Consider the following 18,259-nt stretch of genomic DNA (forward strand, 5'->3'; position numbering starts at 1 on the left):
CTAACTCTTGCTTGGGAGTTTAGTTTTCTTATCCTCATAGCTCGGTCCTTAAAGGCAAAGCAGACATTTCATGGCTTGACCAAGAACTGTTATTGTACTCCGACATAAATAAGTAATCTCACTACTAACAATTCGCCAAACAGTTCATGCTTCCACTCCTTTGGGAAGGCTTGGTATGCTAAATAAAACATTATTTAGTTTTGGTTTTGAGGTAGAATTTCTTTCCTGAGTTCCCTAGATGTTGTGATTGGAGAGTTTCTGACTTCAAAACTTGGCAAGGAACCTCATTGGACGTCTTGAAACACCTGCCTGGCAGCTTAGATGTGGTTACCTTGAGAACATGACTCGTGTGAATACTGAACTATGTACTTCTGATCCGTGATCTTCCGCTGTATTTACTCAGTGCACTATTTATACGTCACTTTGGATGAAAGTGTCAGTGATAAATGACGAAAACAAAATAAAAATGTAATGCAGTACAGAATTGAAGATGAGGATTCAACTGTCTCTCTCTATGATGATGTTTACATTTCTTCTTATAAAGGAAATGACCTTCTCAGCCAATCACAGTCACTTCCTGTAATCACGTTCGAGGAAAGTGATGGTCTCATGGCTATGACTTCCTGTCTGGCCTGAGAGGTGAAAGGTCATTGTGGCGAACAGTGAATGACCTCGCTCCTCAATGCCTCCAGTCTTAGACCAGCTGATTGGCTGTTGCCGGGCAGCAGAGCTTCCGGATCTAATGAAAGAAGCAGAATAGGTTACTGACAAAAAGTATGTGTGTGTGTGTTTGTGTGTGAAGGAGTGTGTGTATGTGGAAAAGTGTGTGTGTGTGTATTGTATTTCTGTTCCTCATTTCAGTACAGCATGTGTTCACTGTTCACAAAATACATAAATGTAAGCCTGATTTTTCCTATTTTCCTCTCTCCCTGTCAAGCTTTCAAGAAGGAAGACAGTGGTTTTGATGAGGTAAGTCAGGAGTGCATGCTGAGAGCCCTGGTGAAATCACTGACTCATCCACAATCACCACACCAGTCTGCTCTGCTCTGGTGGGGTGGGTTTCTGTCTCTCAAACATGATGTGGAATTATTCTGGGATTGCAGAAGCCGTGTGTGTTGTGTGTGTGTGTGAGTATGCGTGTGTTAGAGAGACTGTGTGTGTGTGTGTGTGTGTGTGTGTGTGTGTGAGAGAGAGTGTGTATGTGTGTAGAGAGTGTTTGTGAGTGTGTGAGAGAGAGAGTGTGTGTTTGAGAGAGTGCGTGTGTGTGTGAGTATGCATGTGTGAGAGAGAGAGTGTGTGTGTGTGTGTGTGTGAGAGTGTGTGTGTGTGTGTGTGTGTGTGTGAGAGTATGCGTGTGAGAGAGAGCGAGAGTGTGTGTGTGTGTGTGTGTGTAGGGGGTGAACTCTGCTGTATCTGTGCCAGTGCATCTGGTGTGCGATGTATTCATGTGTGTTGTGTCATGGTGTCCCTCTCACAGGAAGTCCTTGAGACCAAGGCTGTCAACAAAGCTTCATTCACACAGCACAAGCGCATGACATTATATCCCAATCGATTTCAATATATTTAAATCTATTCCGGTTGGTCTTGTGGAATTCATTTTTTTCTGTTCTCTGCTGTGGTCTTTGGGATGGAGCCTGTGGGCCGGTGCTCTGTTATACCCTGCTGGGATGTCGTCTGTGTGTGTACATGTGGTGTCCTCTGTGTGTGTGTGTGTGTGTGTGTGTGCAGACGACAGGCTGTAGTGTACTGTGTTTTCCCAGTCCGTCACAGGGCGTTCTGCCTGCTTGCTGTTTTTAACAGTTTAAGCAACATTGATTTTCTCACAAGCTTTCAGCTTGCTTTTTAGATTCGAATCTAAAGTAGTTGATGCTGTGGATAAGATTCCTAACCTCCTGTGGCCAGGCCTGGTTTCTTATTAAGGTGTGTGTGTGTGTGTGTGGAGGAAGTGTTGATGAGGGTGGCGATGGTGAGGATGATAAGATATGGTCTGAGCTGATGGACACACACACAGCAGGACAGGGTGGTCTGTGTCTGATGGACACAGCAGGACTGGTGTGGGGTTGTGTTGGGGGGTTGGACGAGGGGGGTTGGACGGGGGGGGGGCCTGGAGCTCTGGACAAACACTCCAGTCATGACAGCTAAGGAGGCCTCGTTCTCTCCCTGTGTGTGCCTGTGTAGGCGTGTATGTTCACCCAGGGTTTTCTAGAGAGTAAAGACACAGAAACATGCACACACGTGCTCTCTCTCTCTCTCTCTCTCTCTCTCTCTCTCTCTCTCTCTCTCTCTCTCTCTCTCTCTCTCTCTCTCTCTCTCTCTCTCTCTCTCTCTCTTCTCTCTCTGCCTCACACGCTACACCCTCTCCCCCTGTATCTCTGTATCTCCATCTCTCTTTCTCTCTCTGCCTCACACGCTACACCCTCTCCCCCTGTATCTCTGTATCTCCATCTCTCTTTCTGTCTCTTTCTCTCCTCCTTCTCTATCTCTCTCAATCTTTCTCACGTATTGCTCCTCACTCCCTCTCTCTTCCCCATGCTCTCTGCCATAGCCATCCATCCGTCAGACATGGTTAGGTCTACATGTTTATCTCCTCTCCTGTTTCTACTGTGTGAAGGCAACATCACTATCACTCCTTACTCTGCCCTCTCCTCCCTTCCCTGTTCTCTCCCTCACTTCTGTCTCTCTCTCTGTCTCAAATGCTCTCTCTCTCTCTCTCTCTCTCTCTCTCTCTCTCTCTCTCTCTCTCTCTCTCTCTCTCTCTCTCTCTCTCTCTCTCTCTCTCTCTCTCCATCTCGTCCCCTTTCTCTCCCCCGCCTCTCCCTCTCTCTGGTGCAGCTCAGACACTGTGCGTGTGGAGCAGCAGCATGATTCAAAGTGACCAGTATACCGTTCCAGATACTGGAAACCTGGTCCAGGGTAAACCAGAGTTAGACCTGGTCCAGGGTGATGAAGAGTAAGACCTAGTTAGACCTGGTGAGGAGTTTGACCTGGTGAGGAGTTAGACCTGGTCCAGGGTTAGACCTGGTTAGACCTGGTGCAGGGTTAGACCTGGTGCAGGGTTAGACCTGGTTAGACCTGGTGCAGGGTTAGACCTGGTTAGACCTGGTGCAGGGTTAGACCTGGTTAGACCTTGTGCAGGGTTAGACCTGGTTAGACCTGGTGCAGGGTTGGACCTGGTTAGACCTGGTGCAGGGTTAGACCTGGTTAGACCTGGTGCAGGGTTGGACCTGGTTAGACCTGGTGCCGGGTTAGACCTGGTTAGACCTGGTGCAGGGTTAGACCTGGTTAGACCTGGTGCAGGGTTGGACCTGGTTAGACCTGGTGCAGGGTTAGACCTGGTTAGACCTGGTGCAGGGTTGGACCTGGTTAGACCTGGTGCAGGGTTGTACCTGGTTAGACCTGGTGCAGGGTTGGACCTGGTTAGACCTGGTGCAGGGTTAGACCTGGTTAGACCTGGTGCAGGGTTGGACCTGGTTAGACCTGGTGCAGGGTTGGACCTGGTTAGACCTGGTGCAGGGTTAGACCTGGTTAGACCTGGTGCAGGGTTGGACCTGGTTAGACCTGGTGCAGGGTTAGACCTGGTTAGACCTGGTGCAGGGTTAGACCTGGTTAGACCTGGTGCAGGGTTGGACCTGGTTAGACCTGGTGCAGGGTTAGACCTGGTGCAGGGTTGGACCTGGTTAGACCTGGTGCAGGGTTAGACCTGGTTAGACCTTGTGCAGGGTTAAACCTGGTTAGACCTGGTGCAGGGTTGGACCTGGTTAGACCTGGTGCAGGGTTGGACCTGGTTAGACCTGGTGCAGGGTTAGACCTGGTTAGACCTGGTGCAGGGTTGGACCTGGTTAGACCTGGTGCAGGGTTAGACCTGGTTAGACCTGGTGCAGGGTTAGACCTGGTTAGACCTGGTGCAGGGTTGGACCTGGTTAGACCTGGTGCAGGGTTAAACCTGGTGCAGGGTTGGACCTGGTTAGACCTGGTGCAGGGTTGGACCTGGTTAGACCTGGTGCAGGGTTAGACCTGGTTAGACCTGGTGCAGGGTTGGACCTGGTTAGACCTGGTGCAGGGTTAGACCTGGTTAGACCTGGTGCAGGGTTGGACCTGGTTAGACCTGGTGCAGGGTTAGACCTGGTTAGACCTGGTGCAGGGTTGGACCTGGTTAGACCTGGTGCAGGGTTAGACCTGGTTAGACCTGGTGCAGGGTTGGACCTGGTTAGACCTGGTGCAGGGTTGGACCTGGTTAGACCTGGTGCAGGGTTAGACCTGGTTAGACCTGGTGCAGGGTTGGACCTGGTTAGACCTGGTGCAGGGTTGGACCTGGTTAGACCTGGTGCAGGGTTAGACCTGGTTAGACCTGGTGCAGGGTTGGACCTGGTTAGACCTGGTGCAGGGTTAGACCTGGTTAGACCTGGTGCAGGGTTAGACCTGGTTAGACCTGGTGCAGGGTTGGACCTGGTTAGACCTGGTGCAGGGTTAGACCTGGTGCAGGGTTGGACCTGGTTAGACCTGGTGCAGGGTTAGACCTGGTTAGACCTTGTGCAGGGTTAAACCTGGTTAGACCTGGTGCAGGGTTGGACCTGGTTAGACCTGGTGCAGGGTTGGACCTGGTTAGACCTGGTGCAGGGTTAGACCTGGTTAGACCTGGTGCAGGGTTGGACCTGGTTAGACCTGGTGCAGGGTTAGACCTGGTTAGACCTGGTGCAGGGTTAGACCTGGTTAGACCTGGTGCAGGGTTGGACCTGGTTAGACCTGGTGCAGGGTTAAACCTGGTGCAGGGTTGGACCTGGTTAGACCTGGTGCAGGGTTGGACCTGGTTAGACCTGGTGCAGGGTTAGACCTGGTTAGACCTTGTGCAGGGTTAAACCTGGTTAGACCTGGTGCAGGGTTGGACCTGGTTAGACCTGGTGCAGGGTTGGACCTGGTTAGACCTGGTGCAGGGTTAAACCTGGTGCAGGGTTGGACCTGGTTAGACCTGGTGCAGGGTTGGACCTGGTTAGACCTGGTGCAGGGTTAGACCTGGTTAGACCTTGTGCAGGGTTGGACCTGGTTAGACCTGGTGCAGGGTTGGATGTGTTTCCTGTGAAGTGGACCATGGGAAGCAGTCTCGGCCTGTTGGCTATAAATGGTCTCTGCTGGCGGGAAGAATGTGAACCATCTGACAGGCAAAGAGACGTTTCCTGTGTGGCCGCTGTGCTGTGCTGTGTGTTTGTGTATAAGTGTGTGTTCACATGTGAAGTGTGTGTATATACACTTAGGTCCATAAATATTTGGACATTGACACAATTTTCATCATTTTGGCTCTGTATACCACCACAATAGATTTGAAATGAAACAATCAAGATGTGCTTTATGTGCAGACTTTCAGCTTTAATTTCAGGGTATTTACATCCAAATCAGGTGAACGGTGTAGGAATTACAACACATTTGATATGTACATTTGATTTGGTCCCTTTTTAAGGGACCAAATCAAAGGGTACATTCTTAAAAAAGAAAGAACGCACTGGTGAGCTCAGCAACACCAAAAGACCCGGAAGACCACGGAAAACAACTGTGGTGGATGACAGAAGAATTCTTTCCCTGGTGAAGAAAAACCCCTTCACAACAGTTGGCCAGATCAAGAACACTCTCCAGGAGGTAGGCGTATCTGTGTCAAAGTCAACAATTAAGAGAAGACTTCACCAGAGTAAATACAGAGGGTTCACCACAAGATGTAGACCATTGGTGAGTCTCAAAAACAGGAAGCTGCTCTGGAACAACATCCTATGGACAGATGAGACCAAGATCAACTTGTACCAGAATGATGGGAAGAGAAGAGTATGGAGAAGGGAAGGAACTGCTCATGATCCAAAGCATACCACCTCATCAGTGAAGCATGGTGGAGGTAGTGTTATGGCGTGGGCATGTATGGCTGCCAATGGAACTGGTTCCCTTGTATTTATCGATGATGTGACTGCTGACAAAAGCAGTAGGATGAATTCTGAAGTGTTTCGGGCAATATTATCTGCTCAGATTCAGCCAAATGCTTCAGAACTCATAGGACGGCGCTTCACAGTGCAGATGGACAATGACCCGAAGCATACTGCGAAAGCAACCAAAGAGTTTTTTAAGGCAAAGAAGTGGAATGTTCTGCAATGGCCAAGTCAATCACCTGACCTAAATCCAATTGAGCATGCATTTCACTTGCTAAAGACAAAACTGAAGGGAAAATGCCCCAAGAACAAGCAGGAACTGAAGACAGTTGCAGTAGAGGCCTGGCAGAGCATCACCAGGGACGAAACCCAGCGTCTGGTGATGTCTATGGGTTCCAGACTTCAGGCTGTCATTGACTGCAAAGGATTTGCAACCAAGTATTAAAAGTGACAATTAGATTTATGATTATGTTAGTTTGTCCAATTATTTTTGGTCCCTTAAAAAGGGGGGGGGGGCACATATAAAATGTGTTGTAATTCCTACACCGTTCACCTGATTTGGATGTAAATACCCTGAAATTAAAGCTGAAAGTCTGCACTTAAAGCACATCTTGATTGTTTCATTTCAAATCCATTGTGGTGGTATACAGAGCCAAAATGATGAAAATTGTGTCAATGTCCAAATATTTCTGGACCTAACTGTATATGTGGAGGAGTCTCTGTGTGTGTGTGAAGGAGTGCGTGCATACATGAGTGTGTATGTGTGTGTTTCCATGTGTTCCTTTGTGTGTGCCTGTAGAGTGGAGGAGTGTATGTGTGTGGTCGTGTGCGTGCGTGTGACAGGTATGTAACAGACGTGGCCACGCTCCGTCACAAGGTGTACGGCCCGATGTTCGCCAATCGCTGGGCTCTAACACGTCACCTCTGACTTGCTAAGCGCGACCACTACCAGCTACGCCAACAAAAAGCTAGCTCTCCGTTGACGCGGGTGGTTTGCTACATACCTGAGGAGTGAGTTTCACCAAGTCACAACCGTTACAGGTGCTTGTGAAGGACTGTCTGCTTGTGTGTGTGTGTGTGTGTGTGTGTGTGACAGCTCGTTGTGTGTTTGTCCATCTTGGTGACCAGGGACCACGTGTGGATGCTGTCACCACGGAGACAGAACTCTCTCTCTCTCTGCCTCTACTGTCAGGGAAACAGCTGGTCGTGACGCTGAGACACAGGTCCTTGGTGAGGCAGCAGTCTCTCTCTCTCTCTTTCTCCCCACCTCCCTGTCTTTCATTCTTTGTCACACACAGAGTGCACAGTCATCCACACAGCTAACCTCTCCTTCCACTTGACCCAGCCTGTGTTCTCCCTCTCTCTGTCCCATCCCTCCTCCCCTCCCCCTCTTGTATTCCCTGCTTGCCTCTCTTCTGTCCTCTCCCCTGCCTCTATGCTGGCCTGCCTGTCTGTCTCTCTGCGCTTTGGAGGAAAGATGCTGAAGACGACCAAGGTCCCCTTATGTCACACACACCACACACACACACACACACACACACACATCCAGTAGGATGGGCTGACTGAAGAATGGCCTGTGTGTGTGTGTGTGTTTGTGTGTCTAACTCTAGACACACAATTCTGAAGAAGAAATTAAACAATAGTGTCTGTGTAATTATCGTTAAACATTGTCAGGTTATGCTGGAGGCTTTTAATTAGTTCTTTAAATGGGCTGCCTATTAATGATTCTTTAATTTCCCTTTTCATCTCTCTGTCTCTTTCTTCCTCCATCTCGCTCTCGCTCTCTCTCTCTATCTATTTCTCAGCTGTTCGGAGACCTCATTAGCTATTCTCAGCACAATTAGAATTTGTCAGTCTGAATAATTTCAGTTGTTTGGTGTCAGGATCAAATATTAATGCAATAAATGTCTTTATCCTGCTCAGCACTTCCAGGATGTGTGTGTGAAAGCCGGTACGCAGAGAAAATAACTCCTTCTTTGTTCCCTGGGTGACAGGAACACCTGGAGACACCTCCTGTGTTACTTCTGACCATCAGTCAGCCTGGAAGTCAGTCAGCTGTTCATCCAGTCAGAGATCAGTTAAGCAGAGCTGCTTAACTGTCAACTGTTCAGCCAGCCAGTGATCAGTTGACTATGTTCAGCCATGCTCTCCTTACGTAGTAGTCTCAATAGTGGAAGTGAGCCGCACTCATCCTTCAGAGAGAGCATGGAGGCTCTATCAGAGAGGGAGGGAAATATATATATATATATGAGAGAGAGAGAGAGAGAGAGATAGAGAACGGGAGAGAGAGAGAGAGAGAGAGAGAGAGAGAGAGAGAGAGAGAGAGTGTTCTGGAATAGTGACAGTATTTCTCCTGTCTTGGGGGAGGAGAGAGGTCACAGTTGAGGTCCTGTGAGAAACTGCCTTTGTGTGTGTGTGTTCACCCAGGATATTCTAGAGAGTAGAGACACAGAAACGTACACACACACTCTCTCTCTCTCTTTCTCTCTTTCTTTTGCACACAACCAATCTCTCTTTCACATACACACATTCAGATAGACACCTAGATAGACAGACAGGCAGACAGCTTCAGGAAGACTGGCATTACTGAGATATGGACCGAAGAAACCCTGACGGTCTCTCTCTGAGGGCACAGAGAGAGAGGAGACTGACAGTAGCTGGTCTCTCCAAGGGACAGAGAGAGAGGAGCTGGTCTCTCTGGGGGCGCAGAGAGAGAGGAGCTGGTCTCTCTGGGCACAGAGAGATAGGAGACTGACAGTAGCTGGTCTCTCTGAGGGACAGAGAGAGAGGAGCTGGTCTCTCTGGGCACAGAGAGAGAGGAGACTGACAGTAGCTGGTCTCTCTAGGGCACAGAGAGAGAGGAGCTGGTCTCTCTGGGGGCACAAAGAGAGAGAGGAGACTGACAGTAGCTGGTCTCTCTGAGGGACAGAGAGAGAGGAGCTGGTCTCTCTGGGGGCGCAGAGAGAGAGGAGCTGGTCTCTCTGGGGGCACAAAGAGAGAGAGGAGACTGACAGTAGCTGGTCTCTCTGGGGCACAGAGAGAGAGGAGCTGGTCTCTCTGGGGGCACAAAGAGAGAGGAGACTGACAGTAGCTGGTCTCTCTGAGGGACAGAGAGAGAGGAGCTGGTCTCTGGGGGCACAGAGAGAGAGGAGACTGGCAGTAGCTGGTCTCTCTAGGGCACAGAGAGAGAGGAGCTGGTCTCTCTGGGGGCACAAAGAGAGAGAGGAGACTGACAGTAGCTGGTCTCTCTGAGGGACAGAGAGAGAGGAGCTGGTCTCCGAGGGACAGAGAGAGAGGAGACTGACAGTAGCTGGTCTCTCTGTCAGGTCGCTCTCTTCCAAAGAAGCTGGAGAAGCTGTCAGCGCATGATGAGCTTGTTGGTTTGGGATTTTCATAAACCACATCACGTTTTATTGTGTGTGCGTGTTCTTAATTATGCGTGTGCGCTTGTGACTATGTCCATGCGTGAGCTGTTGTATGTGTGTGCATCTTCACAAGTGCGTGTGTGTGTGTGTGTGTGTGCGTCTTCACACTTGTGTGTGTGTGTGTGTTTGGTTGTTACCAGTACCAGATGTCTCTCCTGCCTCAGCGCAAGGTCAAACCTAGCCTGGTGATTGGTCGAGGTGTTAACCAATAATGAAGCAGCGTGAACATGAGGTTAGCCAATCGCAAAGCTTTTAAATTGATGAGTCTGGTGTTCTGGTTTGTTTAATTATCACAACTTACTTTGAGAGGGTTTGAAAAATCCCAATCAATGTGCCTTGTTGATAACACAGTCAGAAACTTTGTTTATTGAAGAACGTGCTGATTACTGCTTTGAACCGCCACTGGCTTTCATGTCCTCTATTGTTGACAACGTAAGTCTGGACACAAACTCAATAACGTTTGAGCTTGAAAGGTTGGGGGGGTTGGAGGGCTATGAGGAGGGGGAGGAGTGATATCTCTCACAGGATCAGCCCCTATAAGGAGTCTTGATGAAACAGTGAAGGCAAGAGAGAGAGGAAATGAGACATAGTGAGGGATAGAGAGAGAGAGACTGGAACAGAGAAAGAGAGAGACTGAGAGAGAGAGACTGGAACAGAGAAAGTGAGAGAGAAGGAGAGAGGGAGAGAGAGAAGGAGAGTCACCATGGTAGTGATTGAAGGGTCTCCTTAACCCTGATAAGTGTCCCAGGTCTGCCTCTATGGCCCGCAGTCCAACCATCCACCTGGAGCTGCCCCCCGTGTATTTCGTGTATCCCAGGACCAAGCCAGGCCACGCCCGCTCACCGTGGCAACCACACCCGCTCACCGTGGCAACCGGCACCGGTCCCTCCCCACCTGTTACATATTCCTCCCGGACTCAATCTAGTTTTGTAGATATCACGGGCTGAATTTCAATCTCTCTCTCTCTCTCTCTCTCTCTCTCTCTCTCTCTCTCTCTCTCTCTCTCTCTCTCTCTCTCACTCTCCATCCCTCCCTCCCCGCCTCTCTCTGTCTTTCTCTCTCTATGTCCCTTTGTCTTTTTCTCTGTCCCTCCCCTCCCTCTCTTTCTCTATGAGCTCTAGCTGTCTTTCTCTCTTTCTCTTCCCCTATCTCTCTCCCCACCATCTCTCTCTTTTTCTCTCCCCCCTATCTCTCTCTCTCTCTGAACTCCCAGTCTCACTGTCTAAGGTACTTAGACATGCTATCAGACTCCCAAATTATTAAATACATGTTGAGAGCAGCCATGGAGAAGGTGGGATAAGCAGAGTCAGAACAAGTCTTCCTGTGAGCCAGTGGGTGTAGAATACTGAGTACTCGTCCCCTCTGAAACATTTCGGGAGACATTTTGTGGTTTGCCTACAATGCGTGGTGTGTCTTTAAGCCTGTGTGATGTGGAAGGTGCAGTTCCCCAAAACAGCCTGCTGCACCGGGGTGGAGCTCACGAGTCTTTGAACTGACAGGAGGGAGCTGGGAAGAGAGAAATAGTGAGAGGAAAGAAAAACTCTCTCTACCTGTCTCTCTCCCTCTCTCTCCCCCCTTCTCCCCTTGCCTCTCTCTCTCTTTCTCTCCCTGTCTCCCTCTCTCTGTGGGGAATCCTGCATGTGCAGAAACGGAAGCAGTTCATCAGTTCATCACCATAGTGACATCCATCTGTTTCTACTTCCTAGTTACCACATCGCCATAACGACCACATGCTACCCACAGTTAACACTAACACTGATAGACCACTAACTGTGTATGTTTTTCTACAGTCTACAGTATGACACACATAGACCTTTAACTTCTTTATATATAGTAATAATAATATAGCATTGTGGACATTTAGTAGACACTTTTATCGACAATATTATTATCACCCCTCCCAGCCTCTACCTATGTCAGCCTCAACTCCTCCCAGCCTTCACCCCTCCCAGCCTCTACCTATGTCAGCCTCAACTCCTCCCAGCCTCCACCCCTCCCAGCCTCCACCCCTCCCAGCCTCTATCCTGCAGTTCAGCCTCCCACCAAGCGGAGGCCTCCCGCTGAGGGGGAGGCTAGCGCAACAGGATGCTAGAGGTTTGAGTTGGCCCGGGAGTGGGCAGAGGGGTGCGGTATTTACAGAAGAGTGTGACGTAAAGAAAGGAGCTCTGGTTAGGTGTGGTGTGTGGGCCTGGTAGCCCCGGGACTTCCACCAACATGTACGCTAACTCACTTCTGTGTCATCGCTGAGGAGGTTAGAACCAGAGACATTCTGTTCCTAAGGCTGCATCTATGTGGGCCAGCCAGGCATTCAGCCAACTCAACCATCCAGCCAGGTAACCATCCAGGGAACCAGCCAGGGAACCATCCAGGTAACCATCCAGGGAACCATCCAGGGAACCAGCCAGGGAACCATCCAGGGAACCAGCCAGGTAACCATCCAGGGAACCAGCCAGGGAACCATCCAGGGAACCAGCCAGGGAACCAGCCAGGTAACCAGTCAACCAGGCAGTTCCTCTGTGTTGGTGTTCAGCCTGTCACAAGCATAAGAGTAGCCTGCAAACAGGGCCTGTTTTCTAGCAACGCCTTTTGAAAATCACTTCAAGATGTGTCCTGTCTACTCCAGGACTCATCTGACCTCTAGCTGTGTTCTCTCGCTCTCTCTCTCTGTCGCTCTCTCTCTCTATCTCTCGCTGTCTCTCTGTCTCTCTCCTCCCTTTCTTTCTCTCACTTCTCTATCTCTTTATTCTCTCCTGAGGTAGAGGAGTTAGATATTGACAGATAGCCTTGAGAGCTCCCCTCTCCCCTTCTCTCTCTGCCCTTCTCTCTCTCCCCCCTTCTCTCTCCCTTTATCTCTCTCCCCCCCTCTCTCTCCCTCTCTCCCCCCCCCCCTCCCCTTCTCTCTCCCCCCCCTCTCTCCCCTGTGGGACGGAGCAGCCAGAGGGAGGGCCTCTGCCCCCCCTCACAGGGCACGGCAGGGAGAGGAGCCAACATTACTCATTTATCCTCGCAAGGGCAGCGAGAGTTAGTGTGTGTGTGTGTCTGTACATGTGTGTTCTTGTCTTGGTGTGTGTGTGTGTGTGTGTGGGTGTGTGTCTGTACATGTGTGTTCTTGTCTTGGTGTGTGTGTATGTGTGGGTGGGTGTGACTAAGAGCTGCAGTAAGCTTTACTGATAACCATGCCTATCGCTCCCTCCACCAGCGCTAGGGCTGATTGGCTTTGTCAATCTGGTGATAATCTGAGACTGCTAGTCTGCAGGGATTAGGTCACATGTTACTCAATCTGAAAATGAGACAAACTCAAGTTGTAAAACCCTGAGGCGAGGTAGTCTCGCTTTTTCTCTCGGTCTCTCTTTTCTCTCTCTCTTCTCTCTGTTATTCTCTCACTCACTTCTGTCTCTCTCTCTCTGCTGGTTGTTGATCCTTCATACAGGATGATGGCTAATGTAAGACAGTGAGTTGTGAGGTCATGCAATCCGTTCCTCTATTGTAGCTAATCTGAAGAGATGAGCTGAGTTCCTCTGCTAATCTGAGAGATGGAAAGTGTGTATGCCTGTGTTTTTTTTCTTTTCTGTGTGTGTGCGCGTTTCTCTGTGTGTGTGTGTGCATGACTCCTGTCGTCGTGTTGGCCATAACGGCAGTCAGCAGGGGGTCAGACAGACCCTCTCATCTTTGAGAGGAGGCGTGTCTTAATCCTGCCTCTAATTAACCTCCTCTAACGAGCCCTGGAGGACGATTAAATACTGCTGAGGCCTTCAAACGCGACCGAGCCCTGCTGCCGTCCCTAGGCGTGCGGCGAGGATGGCTAACAGGAAGTGATGCGGGATCCATCACGTTGACGGGAAGAGGGGAGGCCCATATGGTGCTCGTCCGACAACGGCGCCTGTGTTCCGCAGGAAATGGACCCTGACTGGGTGGAAGGATGGAACGCGAGGATGAGAGATGATGATTGGAGGAAATTAGACATGGGGGGTGGGGATGTTGATGGTACGGCAGATGAAGGCAGTTCTGTGTGATGTGTGTGTGTGGGGAGTTTAGCAGGTGAAGGGAGAGCCGTTTGAAGTACTTATAAATATGTAGTTTTATCTGGAGTAGCTGTTAGGATGAATCTCATTTTTTTCCCTTCTGTTTTGATGTGGAAGGAGAATAGTCCTCTCTCGCTGGCTGGCTTCAGATTGCAGGCCAGCTGGGTTCAAACCAATTTGAGGGAAACAGCTCAAATGTCAAGATAAATATTGTACTTAATGAGCAGACTGGATGAGAGGAGAGGTGCTAAAAACACAGTGATCTCTGTTGACCTTTGGAATAGTGGAAATATCACCTTTCATCCCAGGCAGAGGGGGTAAAACACTTGTTTTCCTCAAATTTTGGCCGGCGCTGCTATTTCTGGCTTCAGTATTATAAAAAAAGCTGTGGTCTGGCTCGGTGTGTGTGTGTGTGTGTGTGGTGTGTGTGTGTGTGTGTGTGTGTGTGTCTTTGGGAGAGAGGTGGTGGGGGTTGTGTGTGTATCTGGATCTATGGCTATGTGTGCATGTCTTTGTGTCTCTGTGTGCGTGCATGGGTGTGTGTATGTTGTTTTGTGTGTGTGTGTGTGTGTGTCAGACCACAGAGGCCCTGAGTGGCCTGCTCTGGCATTTTTCAGAGGTCAGGAATGGAAGTGGGACGTGGGAGAGGGGGGGGGGGGTGCCAAGGGAAGGAAGGGCCAGAGAGAGGGCCGAAGGGGTAGAGTTGGGGTGAAGAAGAGAAGGAGCCGCAGAGGGAGGAGAGTGAGAGGAGGTGAGGAGGGAGAGCGAGGGGGAAGACAGCAGGTGAAGGTGAAATGAAGGACAGAACCTGACTGAGGAAGAAGTACGGTGGGAGAAGGTATGTGAGGAGGAGACAGGAGAGAGAGGGAGGGAGAGGGGGAGAGGGAGAAAGAGAGGGAGGGAGAGAGAGAGAGAGAGATGAAGCTGGGGTAGTGAGGTGGAGAGAGGAAGAGGAAATGTAGAGAGGATGAGAGAGGGATTGATAAGGAGGTCGGGTGAGGTGTGTAGAGCTTGGGAGAGGGAGAGAGGTACAGAGGAAGAGAGGGATCAGGAGAGGGATAAAGAGGAAGAGAGGAATAAAGTGAGGGAGAGGGACAGAAAGAGAGGGCGAGAGAGATGCAGACCTGGAGAGGTGTGTGGAGCTAGGGAGAGGAACAGAGGGCGAGAGGAAGAGGTTGAGAGGGTGAGGTGTGGAGAGAGAGGGTGAGGTGTGAGAGAGAGTGAGAGGGTGAGGAGGGAGAGGGTGAAGTGTGGAGAGGGAGAGGGTGAAGTGTGGAGAGAGGTGGAGAGAGAGGTGGAGAGAGAGGGAGAGGTTTAGAGAGAGAGAGGGTCTGTCTGACTGTTTCCTGGTGATTAGAGCCAGCAGCTGAGCCCTATATTAAACCCTGTAATGATGTCTGAGCAGGTTGCCTCTCCTCACTGGGATGGACTCTGAATCAGAGCAACAGCCGTGAACATGCCTGATGTGTACCGATGGCCCTGATACTCTCCACCACACACACACACACACATGCACACACACAAACACACACAAGCACACACACACGTAAGCACACACACCCCTGTAAATGTCAAACTCTGAATATTCAATCAAGACACTTCGACACACACCAGACCGTATGAATATTAGTGAGTTAACGGTCATTTAGCCGCCGCTGAGCTAATCAGATGTGATTTAGGTGATCTTGGAGCCGGGATCCTGCTGAGAGATGTGGAGTCTGGAACACAGTTCACACATTCATCCAGTCCAACCGTTCAGGAATCTCATTTCTCCTTTAATATGAACCCCTGTTCCATTCATGGCAGAGTCTGTTCATGTGAAACGTAATTATTATTATTTAGTTTTGTTTTTTTATCCTGGAGAGCTAGGAGAATAGTTGTTGACAGGCTAGCTGGCTGGCGAGTTGATGGGCTGACTGTCTGTCTGGCTGTTTGGTGTGTTAAGTCTGGCTGACTGGTTTGCTTGCTTGGTAGCAGGAGGAAACAAAGGCCTGTCTGTCAGAATGTGCGGCTGCTTGGCTATCTCAGTTAGGCAGCAGCCTCCCCTTATCTACAGATAACACTGTCATTCAATACCTTACCCTCACCAGACAATAATCCAGACAGTCAGTCGTCCAGCCAGTTGACCAACCAGCCAGTTATTCAGCCTGCCAGTTAACCAGCCTGCCAGTTAACCAGCCAGTCATCTAACCAGCCTGCCAGTTAACCAGACAGCCAGTTAACCAGACAGCCAGTTAACCAGCCAGTCATCTAACCAGCCTGCCAGTTAACCAGCCAGCCATCTAACCAGACAGCCAGTTAACCAGCCAGCCGGTTAACCAGACAGCCAGTTAACCAGCCAGTCATCTAACCAGCCTGCCAGTTAACCAGCCAGACAGTTAACCAACCTGCCAGTTAACCAGCCAGTCATCTAACCAGCCTGCCAGTTAACCAGCCAGACAGTTAACCAACCTGCCAGTTAACCAGCCAGTCATCTAACCAGCCTGCCAGTTAACCAGCCTGCCAGCAGGTTGTGAGGAGCTCCTCTGTATTAACAAGGGCTTTCTAAGAGGCAGCATTCCACATGAAACAGCTGACATGAGAGCACACACACACACACACACACACACACACAACCTTGACCCTGCACTCAGTCTTTACTGCCCCCAGACAGGAGCACTGCATCATACCCAGATATTCCACTGCATTCTACAGATACTACAAGTCTATTACTTGGAGATGAATTTGATTCTATGTTGTTTGTGACCATTTTAATGACCAGATTAGATATGATTATCTCCAAAAGTATTTTTTTGTCAGTTATTGGATGTTTTCCTTGATTTCCCAGTGGTTAATGATTCATCTTGTGTGGTCATGCCCTAGAGAGAGAGATAAAGGGAAAGATAGAGAGAGAGAGAGATAGAGAGAGAGAGAGAGAGAGAGAGAGAGAGAAAGGGAGGGAGGGAGGGGTGAGTCTGTCAGTCCCATCACCACCCAGGGATGATCAATAACACCACCATCCAGCTCGCCCTCTCCAGCCCAGACCGGCGGTGGGGAACAGGAAGTGGGTCGGTCTTCATCGTCACGGCGACAGCAGAGGGGACTGATACAGATAGGAGCTTGGCTGTGAAGAGGCCGCTGCTCTGGACTGTGTGAGATGAGGTTTGGGCACAGTGGGAGCTCTGCTGATAAGCTGCACACACTCACAGTCCTGTTAACACTGCTCCCAGCTCATGAATAACAACAGTGTTAGACAGGCTGGTGTTGGCTGACTGGTGTTTGCCAACTGGTATTGACAGGCTGGTGTTGACAGGCTGGTATTTTCTAAATGGTGTTGGCTGACTGGTGTTGACTGACTGGTGTTGACAGGCTGGTGTTGACAGGCTGGTGTTGGCTGACTGGTGTTGGCTGACTGGTGTTGACAGGCTGGTGTTGGCTGGCTGGTGTTGGTTGACTGGTGTTGGCTGACTGGTGTTGGCTGACTGGTGTTGACAGGCTGGTGTTGACAGGCTGGTGTTGGCTGACTGCTGTTGGCTGACTGGTGTTCACAGGCTGGTGTTGGCTGACTGGTGTTGACAGGCTGGTGTTGACAGGCTGTTGTTGGCTGACTGGTGTTGACAGGCTGGTGTTGACAGGCTGGTGTTGGCTGGCTGGTGTTTGCCGGATCAGTTAAGTGTAATCTATGAAGACCAAGTGTGATATGATATTGGTAGCGTATGCAGTGTTCAGAAATCAGAGAAACATTGCGTACTCCCTCGTTGAGTTTTCCCTCTTTCTCCGTATGCATACTTTCATGAATGAATTGACATGGATGAGTTTGATACATTTGGCCCCAGGTCTGTGTCTATGCCTCTCCACTAGACATACAACATGACATGATCCCACCCTCACGTGTAACTGTGGCCCTGCTAACCAGTCTAGCTCATCTAGGAGTATGAATCTTCTGTACTAGCAACAGAGGAATGAGAAACTCACCATGTTCCTCATCTCCTCTCTCTCCCTTCCTCTCCTCATCTCCCCTTCCTCTCCTCTGCTCATCTACTCCCTCTCTCCCCTCCCCTCTCCTCTCCTCATCTCATCTCTCTCCCCTGCTCTCCTCATCTCATCTATCTCCCCTTCCTCTCCTCATCTCATTTCTCTCCCCTTCCTCTCCTCATCTCCCCTTCCTCTCCTCTGCTCATCTACTCTCTCTCTCCCCTCCCCTCTCCTCTCCTCATCTCATCTCTCTACCCTCTCTCTCCCCTCCCCTCGGCTCTCCTCATCTCATCTCTCTCCCCTCCCTCTGCCCTTCCTCTGCTCTCTTTCATTCGCTCTTCTCCCCTCCTTTCTTCTCCCCTCTCTTCTCCTCCACTCTCCTCTCATCCATTCATCCCCAGGTCAGAACTGTATTTCTCTTATTCTGGGCTCTACCTGTGAGCCTGTCTCTCTGTCCTTTCTCTGTGACTTAATCTGGGAGAGAAATTAATCTGAGGGCAGTTAATCCTGGCTGCCTGGGGCCAGGCCTGGCTGTGTAGTTTGTGATGAATAGGGATTAATACGGCTCCGTCTTCAGATTCGGCACTAGACTCCTCGGACGAGTGTGTTTGCGCCGCAGCTGCCAGGGATTGTGCTGTCAGCCTGGAGATTAGCTGGAGTCAGCACCAAGCTGAAGGGAGGGGAGGGGGGAGAGGGGAGGAGAGGGGAGGAGAGGGGAGGAGAGGGGAAGGGACAGGATGGGAGGGGGGGTGGGAGAGGAGAGTGGAGGGGGGAGAGAGGAGAGGAAGGGGGAAGGGCAGGGAAGGGAAGGAGAGAGTGGTGGGGTGGAATGAGGATGAGGAAAGAGGGGAGGGTAGGGAGGAGGAGAAAAGAAGAGAGGAGCAGGAGAGGAGAGGGGGAGACAGGGGAACATAAGATAACGAAGAGGAGCAGGAGAGGAGAGGGGGAGACAGGG

At 50.3% G+C, this 18,259-nt stretch overlaps 1 protein-coding gene across 1 annotated transcript in view; it reads left to right on the forward strand.

Annotated features, from left to right (window-relative positions):
- Window positions 1-941: 941 nt before the first annotated feature.
- cdk14 (cyclin dependent kinase 14) overlaps window positions 942-18,259 on the forward strand; it is a gene marked incomplete at its 3' end in the record, with an annotated part of 53,465 nt that continues 36,147 nt past the window's right edge. Inside the window, exon 1 of the mRNA XM_067231672.1 lies at window positions 942-969. The remainder of the gene's footprint in view (window positions 970-18,259) is intronic.

The sequence above is a fragment of the Osmerus mordax genome (genome assembly GCF_038355195.1).
Source record: "Osmerus mordax isolate fOsmMor3 chromosome 6 unlocalized genomic scaffold, fOsmMor3.pri SUPER_6_unloc_2, whole genome shotgun sequence".
NCBI lineage: Eukaryota > Metazoa > Chordata > Actinopteri > Osmeriformes > Osmeridae > Osmerus > Osmerus mordax.